General features: G+C 39.9%; 1 protein-coding gene across 1 annotated transcript in view; it reads left to right on the forward strand.

Annotated features, from left to right (window-relative positions):
* LOC146322053 (atrial natriuretic peptide receptor 1-like) overlaps positions 1-19515 on the forward strand; it is a 100017-nt gene that overhangs the window by 6204 nt on the left and 74298 nt on the right. The gene's annotated exons all lie outside the window — the stretch shown is intronic.

Raw genomic sequence — 19515 nt, forward strand, 5'->3', positions numbered from 1 at the left:
GTTAATTATGGTGCTGTTTGTTTGTATGTTAGTTAGAAGCTCGTCTCATTTTGACTGGGGCGCTTAAAGGTTGCGAGATGAGATGTTTCCACTGACTAAAAAAAAAGAATGACTAAAATAAGCCAAAAAAAATTAAAAAAATACCCCCAGGCTGACTCACCTTAAGACCCATGTTACCATGGTAACAATCAGTGCCACCAACTGATCAGTAGTACCCAAGAACAAGAGAGAGGAAATCATGCCTCATAATTTACCGTTTGCTAACATTATTAAGAAGAGAGCAATGATTTCTTTGCATCTTGTAACATATTTCTATATCTTAATTGAATGTTTTTGATGACTTTTTTTTTTATTGTTTCAGTCTTTGCTAAACTTTCCAAGTAAAATGTCCTTGTGACTGCTGAGTTCCTGCAAAAGCACACATTTGCCGCTGGAGTAAGTAGAGCTGAGCATTTGGATGTCACCTGGTCGGCCACCTTTTTATTTTGAAAAAGGTCTTAATTCTTTGTGTCATAGTCCCACTTAAGATACTTAGGAAGTAAACTGCTTTGTGCAAAGGATATATTTAGACATCTAGCTGAAGTCTAGCTGTTATATTTGAGCCACAATCAAAATCTCTCTTTATTTCTTTTTCAAACATCTTTGATGCAGTTTTTTCCCATCAGATTTTGTTTGTATTGTTTCACTCCTTGCTAAACTTTCCAAGCAAAATGTCCTTGTAACGGTTAAATTCGTCCAAAAGACACGCATTTGCTGCAGGGATAAATGCAGCTGAGCGGCTGGATGCGGTCACTCAGTCGGCCATTTTAATTATGTTTTATGTTTTACTCCTGCTATGTGTCAATTTGTGTAATTAGTGTTTCACGGTATACTGAAGTTTTGCACTTCTTCATACTTTCCTACTGGCATTTGAATTTCCTGACTTTCTGTCCTTATTGTAGGTAAATATTTAGAGATGCATTGATTCTAATTTTCTCAGCTGATTTTGATTCCCAATTTTTTTTTGGGTGATTTCACATGATCTCATGTGGAAGCAGATGTAAACAAACCGGAGAATGTTTACCGTTGTAAAGTTTTGCAGTGAGGAAACCAGAAGAAGTTAAACTCTGGATGAGAAACTCATCAACACAGGTTGTTTATTCTTCATCCAGAACAGGAGGTGAGATTTTAATTGTCAGTCTGTGAACAGCAGTCTGCTGCTGGCTGACATTAGCCTGAAGAATTACAAAGTTTACTGCTGTTTGGCAACACCATCGGCTGCTCAGCTGTTCCGTCTCTTTGTAGACCGTCTGTCTTCTCTTTGTCCTGTTCTTGAAACTTGTCAAAAACACAGACTTCATGCAGGCATGTGTCAGAGTGTGTGTGGCTGTGATGTGTCTTGTGCGTGATGTGACCATCATGCAGACCAACTGCCTGCCCCTTTGCAGTCTTAAGATCACTCCCCAGGCAGTTGGATACCCACCTGAAATCACGTGACCCACAATGGAAGGGCGGGCACATGAGTCACATGCCCCCCTAGGTGTTAACGACCCCATTAAATTTAATACCTGAACTCCCAAACCAGTCAGGCAGAACTGAAGAAGTTTCTTGGATGAGAGGCGAAACGTCTTCAAGAACTCTTTGAAGTCCAGTTGCCTACTACAAACCTTGACATTTGATTAAATGTTACTAGGGATGGCTCCATACCAATTCTTGATGTGCAGTACCAACCTTGAGCATCCTGATAGCAATCTGTCTTTTTCTGTCTCTTTGGTGCTTTTTAAAATGATTAAGATGAACGTCCTCATTAAGGCCACACGCAACTTCTGAATCAAAGAAAAAACTATTTGCTATTTTTTATTGTGTGATTTGTTTCTTCCTTTGCAGCTGCTTGTTAAGTAAAATGTACATTTCGTCAGATTAGCCACTGCTGAATTATCTGTGACATGTATCTGCTCATCCAAGAGGAAAATGTAAAAAACCTTTGGTGATTCTGATGCTGTCAGACGAGAACATTTTTATTATGTTATGCACCCATTAAGCCCTCACCAACTTTTGACATATTTTGACAAATTAGACAATAAAAAACATTGAGAACTGGTATAAATTAATTTTTGACACATGAAATAAGAGATTAGAATTTATTTTTAACTAAAATGTTTCACTTATGTATTAAAAATGTCTGAAAAGTGCATTAGGTGGGTTTAATAGGAACGTTTCCCCCAACTGCTGAATAGCACATTTGAAAACTGGTCACCAGCAGAGTTTTAAGGACTAAAAAACTAAATCTGACCTTCAGTCAGCATGAGGGTGAGAAGATAATGACTGAATTTTCATTTTTGGGTGAACTACCCCTTCAAGTATCCCAGTGAATTCTTTGGGGCTGCAACTAATGATTATTTTTTATAGTCAATTAATCAGTTAATTAATGTCTTGATTAATCGATCAATAGTTGCTTGTTTTAAGACGTCAGAAAACAGTGAAAAATGTCAGTCAGTGTTTCCCAAAGTCCAAAATGATCTAAAATGTCTTATTTTACTCACAACTCAAAGATACTCAGTTTACTGTCAGAGACCATGTACTTAAGTGGAATGGAGCCATCATTAATGTCACATTAATGTGGTGACAGTGGAGGCTGATGGGAAACACGGCGTGAAAGAGCTGATGTTGAGGTTACTGTATGTGGTACATGTCTTAACCACTCAGCCAATAAGCTGCCTTGTGTTTCATTTCAACCACAGCTGCTGGTTAATTGATGGAGCGTCATGCTGCTGCCTGCGTCTCTGTTCTCTCTCTGTCTGGGTCTGTTTGTTTTGGCTGAAGTCTAATTATCATCGGGTCAATTTGTACCACGTCTGCCTCGGTCCTCGGGTCTCATTTTTAAAAAATGATGTACAATATTATTGTAGTGATATGAGACTAGGTATCATAATGTAGTGATAATGGCATTAATGTTGTCTTTTCCTGGTTTTAAAGGCTGAATTACAGTAAAGTGATGTGATTATCTGTTCTAGCTGTTCTGTTATTTGTCTTTACTCAGACTTTAGTCATTATATCCACATTATGGATGATTACTTAGCAAAAATGTCAGTGTTAATATCTTGTGAAAGCACCAATACTCATCACAGCCCTATTGGAGAATTTACAGTGTGTTATTTTAGAGAAAATGCCCATATCATATGCAATTTTCAAATTGCATTGGACCATGTTTGTTTTATTTATTAATGATTATTTATAAATTTTTGTATGTTTGATTTGTTTGCCTCTTTGTGAGAGTTTGGGGTGGGTGGGGTGGGTGGTGGGGTTGGAGAAGGTGCTGTTTTATTTGATCATATTTTGCTGTTGTAACACACCAAAAATGGAAGGAAAAAAACAGCATTGATGCTGGTTTCCAATAAAAAAAATACAGGGAAAATAAAAAAAATGAGCAGAGTAATAGTTAGAGTTGGGGACTGGTCACATGTGAACCAGTACCTGGAATTTGGTATCAGTAGGTACCTTTTTTTTTATTGTTTTACTCTCTCTGCAATAACAAAAATGTTGCGGTTGTAAAAAAAAACATTGTCCAAACTTCTCAATTTCAACATTTCTATTTATTTAGAACATTTTACACACCACACAAAATAAAATTCCTCCTCCTCCTCCTGCCTGTCAGACTTTCATCAGGGCACAGCTAACCTAACATGAACCAAGTGAAAAAAGCCTCTTCAACAACAACTAATGCAACAAGCTAATTAACACCTGAAGATGTTGATGAAGTTGTCGATGTCTCACTTGAAGTTTAATCATCCATGGAGGGTTCAACTTCCTCGGCGCTGGCTGCAGGCGAGCTAACGTTAGCTGCAGCTGCTGTGAGGGACCTGCTGTCAGGTTATCAGGAGGTTAGACGTGTCGCCCTCACCAGCTTTGTGTTTCTTTTCACTTAATTGACCTAATAAGCTTCATTAGAGGTTTGATTTTAGTGCTTCATCATCTGAATTCTTAATATGTCCAGGTCATATCTGTCGTTCATAACAACAAGTGAATACAAACTGTTTCCTCCATCAGTTCACATTTCTATAACCTTTGAAGTGTTTTATCTGTTTTAATCAATATGATCCAGCTGAGAACACTTCACTTTAATTGGTTCCAGGATGTCTGTAGCTCTGCGATATGTGTAATTATTAAACCGATCAATCAGCTGCGTTCATTGAAGAATCCATTTTCAAAGCTTGTTATTGACATGTGTGAATTTACTGCCTGTAAATGGAATCAATTCATTCCTTTCATCTCGGCTTTTCAGTGTTTCCAGCAATTCAAGTCTAGAAGGGAAAGATTCCTTCAGATACAAAAGGCAGGGTGCTGTCTTCTCACTGCCCCTTTCTACTTACATTTATCGACCAAAAAAAAAAAGTTTTCTTTCAGAATTACATGCTTGTGTGCAGGTTTATCATCCAAATTCAGTTTCTCTTCAGTTCTTCCCTGCAGAGTCCAGGCTGCAGGAATTATCCTCCGCTCAGATAAAAATGACAGAAAATAACAACACAGAGCAAACTGCAGAGCGACAGAATGAGAACACAGCGGGAGACGAGCGGTCAAAGTGCAGCAGGGCTGTACGTCTGATAAACACTCCCCTGAATTACCTGCATATAATCACAGCTTGTGATGCTTATCACGGACAAACACGCTGATATGAAGGGCACAGAGTAAGCACGGTTCAATAAATGAATATGCAGCATTTTCAAAAGGGGTCCTCATTATATCTTCTACACTGAAATTATTTTCCTGTTCTACTACAGAACTAACCACTTAAACTAGAGATTTTCACCTTAAATTTCCCAACTTGGCAATCCTAAAATTCCTTATATATTCTGAAAGTTTATAATTGATGTTATAAGCGCCCTCTGAGGTAAAGGGGATGAGCACATTATAATCCCTCTGCTACAAACACACACACACACACACACACACACACACACACACACACACACACACACACACACACACACACACACAAAATAAGCAAGTCATCAGTGTAAGCAGAAAGCGCAGCAGTGTGTTTTGAATGTTTTCTTGTTGGTTCAGCTGCACAGACTGAAGCTGCAGATATTCTGAGCTCATGTGAACACAGTTGTTCAAACCGCCTGCTCGTCACGGTCTCTGCCTATCGCTCTGCCATCTCTCCCGTGTGATTTGTGCCCCGTTGGCCCTGCGAGCGAGCTGGGCAGCACAGCTTGTTAACCCAGACATTAGCTCCTGATCCTTGCCTCTGGGCATCATCACTGCGGCAGCAGCAGCCAGAAATACGAGCTGGATCGATGCGTCCACAGGCCAGACAACAGCTCGGCGCTGTAAATGGCTGTGCCCCGAGGACACAGTGGAAAAGTCTGCATCAGTGAATGATGTAGCAGATTTCCAGAGCGGAGAAGGTGCTCAGGAGCAACGTGCATGGCTGACAGTCTTATTTGTCATTAAGAGACTAAAATGTGACTTAAGAAACAGACACAAAAACAGACCTAAATGTCTTAACAGGCCTAACAAAAGACTTTATAGGAAATACTAATAAAAAAGAGTTAATTGCAATATTATTGAAGTGGCAGTATGGCCAAGTGCAGTATCCAAATTGCAGAGCCAGAACTAAATTGTTTTTTGAAAAAAGGAAAAATGTATAAGAAAACATCATTATACTGAAGTACTATAATGCTGCAGAGATGTCCTGCTGCAAAAATCATGTTCTTCAGATGAAAGAAAAACAGGTGTGTTTGGTACAAAACAATTTTAGTCAAAATAATTGCAAAATATTGTGCAGCTTAATGTAGGTCTGTAGCAGGGGTTCTAAAGTGTGGCTTGTGGACCAATGGTGGCCCTCAGAAACATTTTGTCTGGCCCCCAATCACGACATGAAATGATTTTTTTAATCATGCCATTTCAATACTTTAACTTTCAGTTAGGGTTCAACAATTACTGCAATTGTCAAATCGCAGAAGGTGCAATATTTGTTAAAGACAAAGTGTTTGTCAAAACAAAATGAAGTCTTGTTGTGCTGCAGAGACGTCCTGCCTGCACCTCATATTCTACAGACTTAAGAAAATCTTTGTTTAGTGAGAGGAAAACAGCCTCTTTACACATCTAATGCAGTGAATTAAGAATTCAAATTAAATTCTTAGACATAATCAGTCAAATGAGAGCTGATATTCATCAGCCATAATTTCAATATCAGAATAGTAAATAATATTATGTTTCTCATTATCAGTTGATAAGTTATCAGCCCTAATATTTATCATGCACTAAAATTATTCCAAACTGAAAGAACAGATGTGGTAACATGGGAAACTTGAACAGAAAATATGACGCTGGATCACAATTTGTGGAATTCAGAAATCATTTGGTGCTTTGTAGCATGTGCTGAGTTAATATTTAACCAAAGGGAAACTTAAACAGGGTTAAAGCATGTGAGAAATTATTTATTAAGGGCAATTTGACTTTGAGACAAAGCGAATCAGCGCCTCTCAACTTTCCTGGAAAACGAGTCCTGTCAGGGTGCTGAAGTTCTGTAACAGAGTCATAAATCCACCACACGGGCCGCTGCTTCCTCTATCTGCGGAGGTGTATCAGCCTGTAAACCGGCCGAGAGCACAAACAAACACTCCAGCTCTCAATCAGTGAGCTTCCCTCTCTGGTTCCCACAGAGGCATTAAACCTCCCGACAGGGCATTTATTAACAGAGGTCAGGAACCTGCCGCCTTATATGGAAACTACAGTCGGCCTATCAGATCTGTAGGTATTTCCTGCCAAACACGCTCGGGCTAATTTTACCTTGTGTCTCTGCCTTTTGTCTCCTTAATCAAACATGTGGTGACTCTCAAAGCTGCTTACAAAGAGAGCAACAGTGGAATAAGTCTGTTTCTGTTTTGGAAATATCAATAAGTATTAGATTTAAGGAGATGAATGCTAATAGATGAAAATAAGGCTGAAATCAATTTCTCATTTATTCATTCACGTATCAAGGACTCTCACTTGTCTTACTCTGTAGTAAGCAATAAATGATGAAACACTTATGAATCATGGTTATATTGCTTCTCAGCTGACAGGTATAGTGTTGCATAACTGTAATTTTCAAAGCACAACCAATGAGATAACTGCTGGATGTGACGACGCAGGCATAAGAGACCACAGATGGGACAAAATTGATGGTCGAGTCTTGAAGGGAACCCCAGACCTGCGGAGGATCTCGGGAGAGTGAACATCTTAATGTTTGTGCAGCGTCACAGTGAAGGAACAAACATACACAAATCTTGCAAGAGTTTTGCAAATTCAGGGTTCCCTTCCAGAGACAATGGAAGAAAAGTGTTTCAGGGACACAACATTAAAAACAGACTACGATCTCACAAGTAAACGTAACACATGGCAACAAGTGAACAGTCAAGTCGGGCTTTAAGATTTGTGAGTCATATAGTTTATGAAGGAAGTTAAATCAAGTACTAAAGGTCGCCCAGCTGTTTGTATACCAGGCAGACAGGATGTCGTGGTTGTAGCGCTGTGCTTCGCCTCTCTGCACCCTCCTCACAGGGAGTCTGGGACAAAGTTCTGATCATGTGAAGGCCCTTCAAAGTTGGTGAATAAACTTAAGCAAAAGCAACAGAAAAAGCAGCTTTAAAATGCCGTGCCAAAGCCTGTTGAGGTGGGAGCGTCGGACTAGAGCTCCTTTTGTATTTCATTTCAACCAATTATCAGCAGCGAGCAGCTGAAAAGATCTGGGAGTCTTTTTCCAGCCTGGCAGAATGATCCTGATCCATATTCACACTGGTTTGTGTCTCATTAATGCAAAGCCATATGTTTGAAACACACTGTGAGCTGAATGAAGGGAAAACATTTACACACACACACACACACACACACACACACACACACACACACACACACACACACACACACACACACAGCCCTCAGCATTAGATGCAGAAAGGTGACTGCTGACACTGGACACTGAATTAATTACTGTAGGGAACGTAGGAACAGCAGATGTTCTTTATTTTGCATTAATAAGGTGTTTTATTATAGAAGTTCAAGAACATGACAGCAGTGTGTGTGTGTGTGTGTGTGTGTGTGTGTGTGTGTGTGTGTGTGTGTGTGTGTGTGTGTGTGTGTGTGTGTGTGTGTGTGTGTGCAGCGTCATCAGTGTCTGCATTGTTCTTCTACTGAGTGTGTTTTCACTCTCTGCGAGTGTTTTTTCTCAACAGCTGATTATGGAGTGCCTTTGGTCAGGGCAGTAAAACCCAAACTCCTTCGTTTTAGTGGTTAATTTTCCACTGATTGCATGGCTTCGTTAAGGATTGTGGTTTCACCGTGGCAAAATGTACATTAAGAATATCTCTTTCTCATGGATAAATGACAACCTAATCTTGGAGTGTTTTCCTCTTGAATACTTGACATGACTCCTCCACTCTTCCAAAGGACAGTTCATGAAAATATTGACTCTGTACCTCTGCTGTTTCAGCTCTGCAGTGGCTTTTTTGTGCTTATGTTATTGCAATTACAATGCACCTTTGTCTTCTGAAATTTGACTGTTGTACTTTGTTTTTGTAATTTAATTCTTTATTTTTCTCTAAAGAGCGGCTTTGTATTTTTCAAACTATTATTTGTAGGACATTTGTCAAATCAGTAAAATGAATTTGTGGTTGAAACACAGCTGAAAACCTGAAGAAAGCAGTGAAAAAGAAAAGGAACATGTCACCCAGCCCTCCTCATACTGGTGATCAGATCTGCACATACCAAAATATAACTACTCATATTTGGTCTGAATAAAAGTGGTAACAACTTTAGAAAGCCCCCGGTCTGGTCTGAGTGGGGTGATTGTAAGCGTCTGGGGCAAAAAACATACAACAATTCAAACTTTGTGAGTGTGTCTTTGAGTGGAGGAATCTGTTTTCCAGAGAGGCTTTCTGTGATTGAACAGCTCTCCAGTTGATTGAGGACTCTGGCCCGTCAGCTTCCCGCCGCCTTCTGAGGTCAACAACAGCTCGACCAATTAGGACAAGAGGGCGAGAGCGGCATCGTGACTTTTCAGCGCTTGATTGCTCTCGTGGAAAAGACAGACGACCAGACTGAAAGTATTCACTTTGAACCTCAACGAGAGAAACTAATTAGAGATTCCAGTGTGCTCGTGTTTCTCCAGTGACCAGACTGAGAGCAGTTAATCTTTCACAGGACTGCTTCTCCTCTGCACTGCCTCTCTGACTAATCAGCTCTGCCCTCATTAACTGAAGACAAGCTGCAGTTTAGTTAGCTTTTCACAGCTAACTGATGCTAATTATGAGCGGATAGCTAATTGAGTATGTAGCAGCTCACTGGGGACCATGAGAGCACTGAAGCTTCTCCAGCTACACTTAACTGCTGAGTCTCATTTAGTGTGACTGGATGTAATGAATGCATCGTCAACATCAGTGTTCCCCAACCCTGGTCCTCAGGGTCCACTGTCCTGCATGTTTTAGATGTTTCCCTGCTCCAACACACCTGATTCACATGATCAGCTCGTCATCAAGCCTCTGCAGAAGCCTGACAACAACCTGATCATTTGAATCAGGTGTGTTGGAGCAGGGAAACATCTAAAACATGCAGGACAGTGGGCCCTGAGGACCATGTCAACATCACCAACGAGAAACTACCTGAAGTGGATGTGGAACAAGGCGATTGTTTGCTAACACCAGCGGTCCACAAACTTCTCTCATTTATCTGAGACTTTTCTTTTTTTGGATTTGGCATCTATCTATAGTTTATGGAGACTCACGACTAGCTAACGGACAAATTTAGGAGAAGACGACATTATCCAGCCCGAGTCAAATGGACCACGCCCCGTTCTGGAGGAAAACTCACGGTTTCATATAATGGAAGAGATGGAAAATGCAGAAAAGCTGCTGTGCAGCAGGTTGTAAAACAAATGCTCATAGAAATCCATCATGATCTCTGGTTCCACGTTCTTCCTGGAAACATTAACTGTTCCCACTGATGGAGAGCTGATGCCACTGTCTCTTAACTTTTGACAGCCTTTTCAGTTCCTGCCCCCTTTTCCTCAAGAGGCTCTTGCCTTTTGCCAGGCCGACATTGTAAATAAAATTTGTTCTTAGTCACTTGCCTGTTTAACTAAAGGTAAAAAAAAAAAAAGTTCAGATCACAGCACAGCAGCGTCACACTGACTAAATCTCAGTCTAGCTATATATCTACATATTCTATTAAAAAAGTTTTAATGTCGGTAAACATGTCAGGCTCCCAAAAGTCTGATCACACTGTCAAAATAAGATTAAGATTAATTTTAAGATTGAGATTAATTACCACGACCATGTTGAACACAGACACAGGGAATCGAACATGGACATACACAGACATCGCAGTGGCCCTCGGATCGTACGTCAGCATCACCGCCATATTGGACCAGAGACTGGCCTGTGAACAAACACATGTATATGTGGGAGCTACATTTTTTTCTGGATAAAAAACACTAAAAACATTTAGATTCCTCGACCGATTTCAGTTATCTGTTTTATACTCATAGCTTCATGATCTACGAGGAGTAAGTTTTTTTTTTCCCCTTCTTGCATAACATTTTTTCCGCATCATCGACATCCAATCCTAAGTATCTCAATGTCTGGTCATAATTTTAGACATATCTTGAAATATTTTGAATCTTTTTTCAGTGAATTTTGGGATTTAAGCCCTCATGCTGTCCTGTGTGTATAAAGGAAGTCCAGGCTCCAGACTGTGGTGCCTTCATCAGTCAGCTGTAATTGCCAGGAAATGGTTTCTTTCAGTGCGTACTTACAAATGGACTTACAGGACTGCTTCATACAGAGGCATGAACATCTGGGCCCAGCATATTTTTAGTCTCAGCGGACCCTCTTCCCCTCCTCTTACAACCATTTTCAAGCATGCATGAATAATTAAACCAACAACTAAACACAGCAAATATTACTCTACACATTTCAACACATTTTCTCTCCATGATTAATTTCTGTGTTGTACACTGCACTTATGATCAGAGAGAAAAAACAGAACTTTATAACCTTTGTGGTTGATGTTTTAATTATGCTTAAGGCAGAAGGCAAACACTTGAAGACAAACCATCTTTCTTCTCTGGTCTCCTGTTGAAATTATCCTCAAAAGACAGAATATTACAGGCATTTTAAAAAAATCTAACTCTAAGACATAACAAAAGGCTTAATGTTAGTGCTGCACACTTCTTTGCAGTGTAAACTGTTGTATGTAATTGTTCTTTTAGGAGACACTTAATTCACTCTGCTTCTGAAAGTCAAGGCACCGTTGGTTTATTAATTAGCAAGAAAACTGCTTTCATTTCATTTAGGTTGTCTTGGTGTAATCTTAATAACAATCCAATATCAAACCTTTCTGAAACTGTTCTTTCTTATGAAAACATTTTGTAAACCGTTGTTGTTCTTTTCCTCTCTTCTTTCTCACCCTTATCTTTCCTCCCTTGCTGCAGTCTGGCTTAATTTTATTTTGGAAGGACATGATGGACTAGAAGTTCTCTCCGAGTGCAATTACTGTGTTTGGAGACTAAACTGTGTTGGTTCAGGACTTTATATAGATTAATGCACAAATAGACAATCATTAAAACCAACAATGACAATTTATCATGACACTGAAAACTTAAAAAAGTTTAAACGTGGAAGTTAAAATAATTTTCAAGGGCAACATGGGCTCATATTCAGTCAGTTCTGCTATTCCTCCCCGTGACGATGCTCTTACAACACAAGATCATTGTCATTGTTCGTTTCTGACAGACGCAGTTGTCATTTTCATGCCCAGTACCCATGCTGTGCATCTGTGCACCCATGGGCGTGTTGGTCTCTGAATGACGTGTGGTCAGGGGCATTACTGGTGCTGTGCTCTCTTGAAGTGGCAATAAGTGATTGACCAACAAAAACCTAAAGGGTGCATTATTCACACTGGAAGATGCAGCTGCATGGGCTGCATCCTTGAAGATTATTTGTTGGATCCTTGTGTATGAGGCAATAAATATGCCTTTACTTTCTGTATTTTTAACAGATTCCATGTAATTCTGTGTTCCATGTTTTCAGTGTTTAATCTCTCATTATAGGAGGCCACCCTCTGCCACACGTCTGCTTTCATATCACACAGAGACTAACTCAGATAGAGCCAAAGCCAGCAGCCTGGCAGCCTCTCCTGGTGTATCTGCTGTTGCTAAAACGCTGTATAATGTGTTGGCCACAGTGCAGCAGAAATCTATCCATCACTGCCTCAGTGCTGGCGGTCTGCTCTCTGTCTGAACAGACCATGCAGGTCCACATCCACACAGTTTCAGCCAGTCAGGAGCATCTGATGGCAGCTCCAATAACGTAGATTAATGTATTTCAGTGCATTTTCTGGCATCAGTGCATGTTAACAGAGACGTTTCAGGATGTGTTTCTAAGTGACTTATGGATCACAAACTAGACGGATGATAGTTTTTTATGTCAGAAGTAATCAGACGACTTTACTGTTGTTGTTTTCATACATTACTTTTCTTTGAGAAAATTTCCGTTCACGTACAGTGATGTTAATAAGTTTTTTTGTGTAATGAGTCCCAGAACTCCCAGGCAACCTCGTCTCCAAACAATATATAATTCATACTTTCATTATTTGCTTTGGTAGTATAATACAGCTTGGATGTTTTTTTTTAATCACCATAATGATAAAACTTGAGGAAATATTTATACAGAGAGCTGAAGAGCAACTTCAGGAGAAATCGAATCCAGTTCACAGTATCTTTGGCATTTGTTTCTGATTCCTCATCCAGACAGTTTTAGAAAGCAGAGATCATGTTGGAGGAAGACGGTGGACATCTGAGATAAGAACGTTACGATGACATGTTCTCCAACATGCTGGAAAAACCTGGTGCTGCAGACAAATGAGACTTTTTAACCTTTGTAAACTGATGGTGGGTTCACTCTGAGGCACAGCTGCAGTAAAAACCAAAATGTTCACTGGAGTGAATGAATCTGTAAAACATTCACTGTCAATATATTCCATTTGTAACCCTGTAATATTATTCTTGTGGCAGCTTAAGCATGATGGATGTTTTTATGGTTCTGTTTTGGCAACTCAAAGCACCCGTAGCAATGATTTATTTAATCTTTAAACCCACTACAAGGAGAAATAGAAAGTCAAGTCAAAATTTGATTATATTGCCATATATGGCCAATCACAATTTACCTTTATAGTCTGCACAGTGGATGATTTCCTTTGTCCTCTAGATCCTTCATCAGTAAACCCTCTTAACCACTTTGCGTCAGTCCGTCTCAGATGAGCTCGGGTCCAGAGAAGTCTGCAGTGTTTCTGGATGTTGTTGATATATGTCTTTCTCTTTGCATGGTAGAGTCTTAACTTGCATTTTTAGATACAGAGACAAACTGTGTTTACTGACAACGGTTTTCCAAAGTGTTCCTGAGTCCATGTAGTATCCTTTTTACAATGATGAGGGTTTTTAATGCAGTTTTTAATGCAGTGCTGCCTGAGGGGTCAAAGGTCACAGACATTCTCTGTTGGTTTTCAGTCTTGCTCCTTACGTGCAGAGATTTCTCTGGATTCTCTGAATCTTTTAATGATATTATGGATTGTAGATGGTGAAATCTATAACTTGCTGCAGTTTTGTGTCGACAAACATTCTCAAACTGTTGGACTGTTTGCAGTTTTTCACAAAGTGGTGAATCTCACCCCATCCATGCTGGTGAACCACTGAGTCTTTCCAGGATGCCCCATTAATACTCGATCATGATCCTGTTACCTGTTACCAACTCACCTGTTTACCTGTGGAATCTTCCAAACAGCTGTTTTTGGAGTGTTACACAACTTTCACAGTCTTTTGTTGCTCCTGTAACAACTTATTTGTAACGTGTTGCTGCCACCAAATTCGGAGTGAGTATAACAAACAAAGTTTTTCAGTTTGATTATTAAATATCTGGGTTTTGTGCTGTATTTGCATTCTGTTTTTATTTACACACTTGGGCTTGTGTTTTTGCTTTCTGCCTGAAATGTCCCTGTTGGACACTAACTCTGGTGGCCAGTTTTTTGAGTTTGTACCAACCATCCTCGATTCCTTGAGGAGAAAAACACACATTGCAGGTAAACATAATCCAGGCAAACAATTCTGGAAAAATTTGCAAATTAGAAGCATGTAAACACGTATTATAGGAAACAGTGCTGGACCAGGTCCTGAGGGGAGACAACTAATGCATGAATAATGTAGAACCACTACAATACACCACTTCATAATTTCATGCATGAATTATATATCACAAACCCCCGACACAAAGCAATTACTTTTACACATATAGAAACATGTAGAAACATGAATCTGAGGTCATAGTTTCATGCTACATTAAAACCAGCAGGTCTGCTCTTATCTAACCAGACCCAACAGCTGCACATTAACAGGGTTTGAGGAGCTGTGTGTGTGTGTGTGTGTGAGTGTGTGTGTGTGTGTGTTGTTGTTTGTGTGTGTTTGGCAATCAAACATACAGACTGAGTTTTGGTACAAGGGTTACAATTCACATTTGAACCAATACTGGACCTGGTATCAAAAATACATATTTTCCTTTGGTCTGTAGTGCTGTTTATCCGTCCAGATAGATTTGGTGTGAGCTGCAGGGTTTTCATGATATCAGCTCTGGAAATGTTTGCTTTCTCTCCAATATAATGGAACTAAATGGCACAAGTCCTGTGGTGCTTAACTCTTTCCCCACCAGCATTTTTTTTTAAAAAGCTGCAAGCCAGCGCCGGCATTTTTGACAAAACTCACAGCTATTTTCAACACCAACAAAATATTCAGTTCTATTAAAGTTTTAAAGGGATAGATCACCCAAAAATGAAAATTTCAAGTCATTATCTACTTACCCTCGTGCTGATTGAAGGTCAGTTTTAGTTTTTTAGTCCACAAAACACTGCTGGAAGTTCACAGAAAAACTGTGTTGCAGAATCTCCCAAACAATGTGAGTGAACTGAACATGTAACATATCAGAAGAAAAAAACAATCTGACAGTTTCAGACACACAAAGTGTTTTGTTTGAGCTTCATTCTTTTTATTTTAATAAGCACTTGAATGTTGGAGAAAACAGCGTACTTGTGAAAGAGACATTTTTTATCAGAATATCAACTTCATGTTTTTATTTTTGGTTTCTTTATCACCTCATTATGTGTGAGACATGACTGTCACCAGTCTGTAATGTTAGCTGTGTGTGTCGGGGGACAGAATGTTTGAGAGGCTGGTATGTTTTCTGCCCCGGCTGTGGTGAGTCTGCGGTGTGAGCGGCCTCGCTGTGTCCCGGGGACTACAGGTCTCGCTCTGTGCCCGGCTCACAGATCTGCAGCTGAGCACTGATGTTTTCATGCTACATAACATCATCTTCTTCTTCTGCTGCTGAATTGCAGCGGTTGTCTTCATCTTCAAGTGATAGATTTTTGTCAGATGACGTGTCACAGTGTCCCCTACCGCCTGGCAGTCAAAACAGCAAATGACAGGTTATCTCGTCATTGATGAGAAAAGAGCTAAAGCTGAAAAAAAGGAGAAACTCAAGAGCAATTTGTCTCTCCAGAAATCATGACCCATCTACTCAAAATAAACCACAGATGATGTTGTGAGCAGTTTCATGTAGGAACTACTTTCTTTCTGCAGCAGAATCTACCAAAACTATTTTATTTCTAATAAAAAAGAAAGTAGTTCCTACAACTGCTGGAAAGAGACACTGTTCTTGAATTTTATTTATTTATTTATTTATTTTTGGCTCACACCAAATAATCTCGATGGATAAACAGCACCACAGGCCAGGGGGAAAAATATGTATTTTTGTGATGTTTAATGTTTCCTATCCAGTTTCATATGTGCACAAACCATAGAAGAAGATTACAATCTCAGAGCCGTTTCTCGGCTCTTTCAAGTCTTCTTCTTGACTTTAGGTGCTTTTTCAGGAGGCGACTTGATGCCAACCATGACTCATTTCAGCCACCATGCATCCCTGAGTGATGTTACGTAATGCAGATCCAGTTTCCAGTCCTGCAACAGTTTTCAGACACTGGGTACACTGGTTCCATTCCCCACATGTGCAGGTTTTAATCTGGACTGAGATGTGATTATGAAAACTGTAACGTCCCCTATAGACTCTAATAATTAGCAGTAGGTGTCTCTTTATGGCTGCATTGATACTGCAAATGTTAGTGATCCACTTTGATTCATTACTCAACTCTCATTTTTATTTGTATTTTTTTTTTAATTATGGCTTTTTGTGGAGCAATGGCCACTACTTATGTACATAGATATGTGTGAATGCAGAGTCGGAGTCAGGAGTGGTGGGATTGTGACGTTAACAGCTTCAAATAAACAGATTTCATCCAAATTCTCAGATCATCAGTGGCTGCTGTCATTTACATCTGTCTCCAGTCTTTTGCCAAGACACTTCAGGTGAGTGAGTGACATAAAAGTCGTGTGAATTCAGATATGACTTATCAGTGAGGTTGCACTGTCGCAGTAAACGACCTGTGATGATCCGTCTCCTCCAGACGTCGCCTCCTCGTTAAACGTCTTCTGTTTTACTACAGCAAACTGTTGCACTGCATCTGCTCCCATGTGAGATGACGTGAAATCGACCACGTAAAATTCCCTTGAGTATATGATCTTAAAATAATAAAATGATAAGGTCTGACTGTAACCCCCGAGCACTATTGGAGAAAATGTAAAAGTTATTTGATAAGTCAGTGTTTCATTATGAACATCCCATTTAATTTTAAAAGAAAAGCTGCAAAAGATCGGAATCGGCAGGTCAGACCCTTAAAAAAAAAAAAAAATCAGAAATCAGAATCGGCCAAGAAAATAGGAATCGGTGCACGTCTAGCACAGATGTAGTTGTATTTTTCAGCTGAGGTCTGTTCAACCGCCACTGAAGCTCCCACAGTCGCCGTCTGCACAGATCGTGGCAGCAATTGAAGAATAAGGCGACTCAATAATCGCTGATAGACACTCTGTGTGTGAGCACACTGATTAATTCACAGCAGGGACTAATCATCAGACGTAACTGCAAATTTATCAAACCATCACAGTGTGTGTTTTACGTCCTGGCGGAAAATGTATGCCTTGATTACATCGAAGAGCCGACAAAGTGATTATCAAGATTAAGTGACGTCTTTCTTATTAAACATTATATTGTCTAAGATGTGAGACGCACACTGATGGTGGAGTCATCAAGCCAAGAAAAATAAAACTGGAGCGGAGTGACACACAGCATCCTGGCAGGCTGTAAATTACAGCATAATCCAGTACTGAAAGGAAAATTAGTGTAACCTTTCACTGATGACAAGTGGAAAATTATTTAATTTCAGATCCAAAGATCCAAGTGGTATTCTCAGGGATTTCTTACTCTTTGAATGGAAAAACACATTCTTCAGAGAGATGCTGAAAAACTTGGAATAAGGAACTCCTTCATGATTTGTGTTTTGGTCTCAGCAATGATGATGTTTACTTTCATACCACCAAGTATTTCTACGTGATGAGGCTTCAGTTCCTGTATGTGTGTCACCTTTTCTTTGGACCTGTGAAGCTGTACAGGGTCTAAACCTCCACAGAGGACACAGAGCTGTGATCAGACATGCTGCACTCTGAATATAATTAATTACCTGTTTTTACATCACTTTGTGGCTTCGTCTGTTCGCCACGGCTCAGACTGACCTGCCAAACAACACAGTCTTGTGACCGTGCTCGCCAACCCTCCCAGTTTTCCAGGGAGACTCCTGTTTTTCATTCCCCTCTCCGGGTTTCCTCCTGTGGTCACAATTCTCCCGTATTTCTCCATTTCATTATCACAACCTGTTTCTGGCCCGGTTGAGTCGTTTTTCCCACCCGGTTTAGACGAAACCGCAGCCGCTTCCACATGACGCAGAATATGACAGCCAATCAGAGTCTCCAGCTCTAAAGGCAACTGAAAATGGACACTTTTGCTACTGAATTTAATGACCAACCACAGTTGTTTAAACCAGCTGCAGAAAAACAAACTTCCAGCCTAATAAAGTTGACGGTCAGCTGTTTGATCTGCACTGGGTTGGACAAATGATAGACGCGGCCCTGTCACTCAAGATTATATCACAGACCTTGTTGTCAAAAGTCTCTTGTAGGAACTATTTCCTTTCTACCAAAACACACCTGCCAACCGCATCACCATGCAGAAGGAAGTGTACATCCACGCATGGATGAGAGGATTGTGTTACTGTTACAAACTTTATATGACAGAAGAAATCATGTTTGAAAGTCGCTGTTAGTCTTAGGGAGTCTTACCAAGATTTATTAATGAGGTCTTTAGTGAACTGGGTTTTAAAAAGTGGGTCATCAGAAGAAAAGTTTGTGAAACACGGCTCTGTATGGTATCAGGTGGACTATAACAGCTGGTAAGATACGCCGTTTGTTTCTTCAGATATTCACCCAGATGTTGCAAATAGCAGGAGGTGAAGAGACAAAACCAGACTGGGAGAATTACTGATTATCGAAATTGAAAGCTCATTTCAATCGATTTATGATTTTAGGTTATATTAAAATTGCGACATTCCTTGTCAGCAGTAGTTTTCCTGAAACCTAATTGGAGCTCAAGTGTCTGCTGACATCACACGCTCCTTGACATCGTCTTCCTGCGGCTCCTGGCTCCGTGCACAGGAGCGGCTGATGTCACCGCCCCATCTCCTGTCGCCGTGGTGGCAAAGCGGGCAGTCAATCATCCTGAACAAATCTACCCACAAGGCCGTGCTTCAGCCCTCTTTTCCTCTTCCTCGCCGCAGTTCCTGTCCATCTGGCAGTAGTTAAAGATTAATACCCTGGAATCTCCAAGCCAAGGAGCCGGGAGAAGATGGGTGGTTTTATCCAGGAGGAGAGACAAGAGGGCTGCAGTGAGAACAGTGATATCAGTCTGGAGTGAGAACTGAGAACATCAGCACCAAAGTTCAGAGGGTTCAGACTGGATGATCTCCGCTGACATTAACAGGAGACACTTAGCAGCAAATGTCAGCCCTGAATACAGTGGTCTGTGTTGGAGTGGCAAATTTTGTGCATTTCCTTAAACAATAGTTGAAAATGCTAACAATCAATTAATTGGTTAATCATTAATAATTTATAAGATATAAAACCGTTATCTTTTTTCCTCCATGTTCATTTTTCTCTTTTCTTTTCAAATTTTTCCCCTCATTTTAAGGTAAAATAAGATATTCCTTTATTTTTCCCACAATTGGGAGACTTTGTGTTACAGCAGCAAAGTGGGTTGGAAAAGCATAAAGAATCATCTATAATATAATATATAATATTAAAACAAAAAGAAAAACATAAGCAAGAGGAAATATGAAAGTATGAACATTTTAAAGATTAGTAAATATAAAAAGGAGAACAAAATAAACGAGGAAAATGTATGTAAAAATGTGCACAAGTCATACTGTTACTGCAACTTTGTTATTCTTGAAAATACTTCATCTGATGAGACTGTTTTGGCTGTAAATCAGTTGCTTTTTGTCATTTGAATG

This window comes from Lutjanus erythropterus, chromosome 9 (genome assembly GCF_056507025.1).
Source record: "Lutjanus erythropterus isolate fLutEry1 chromosome 9, fLutEry1.hap2, whole genome shotgun sequence".
Classification (NCBI taxonomy): domain Eukaryota; kingdom Metazoa; phylum Chordata; class Actinopteri; order Lutjaniformes; family Lutjanidae; genus Lutjanus; species Lutjanus erythropterus.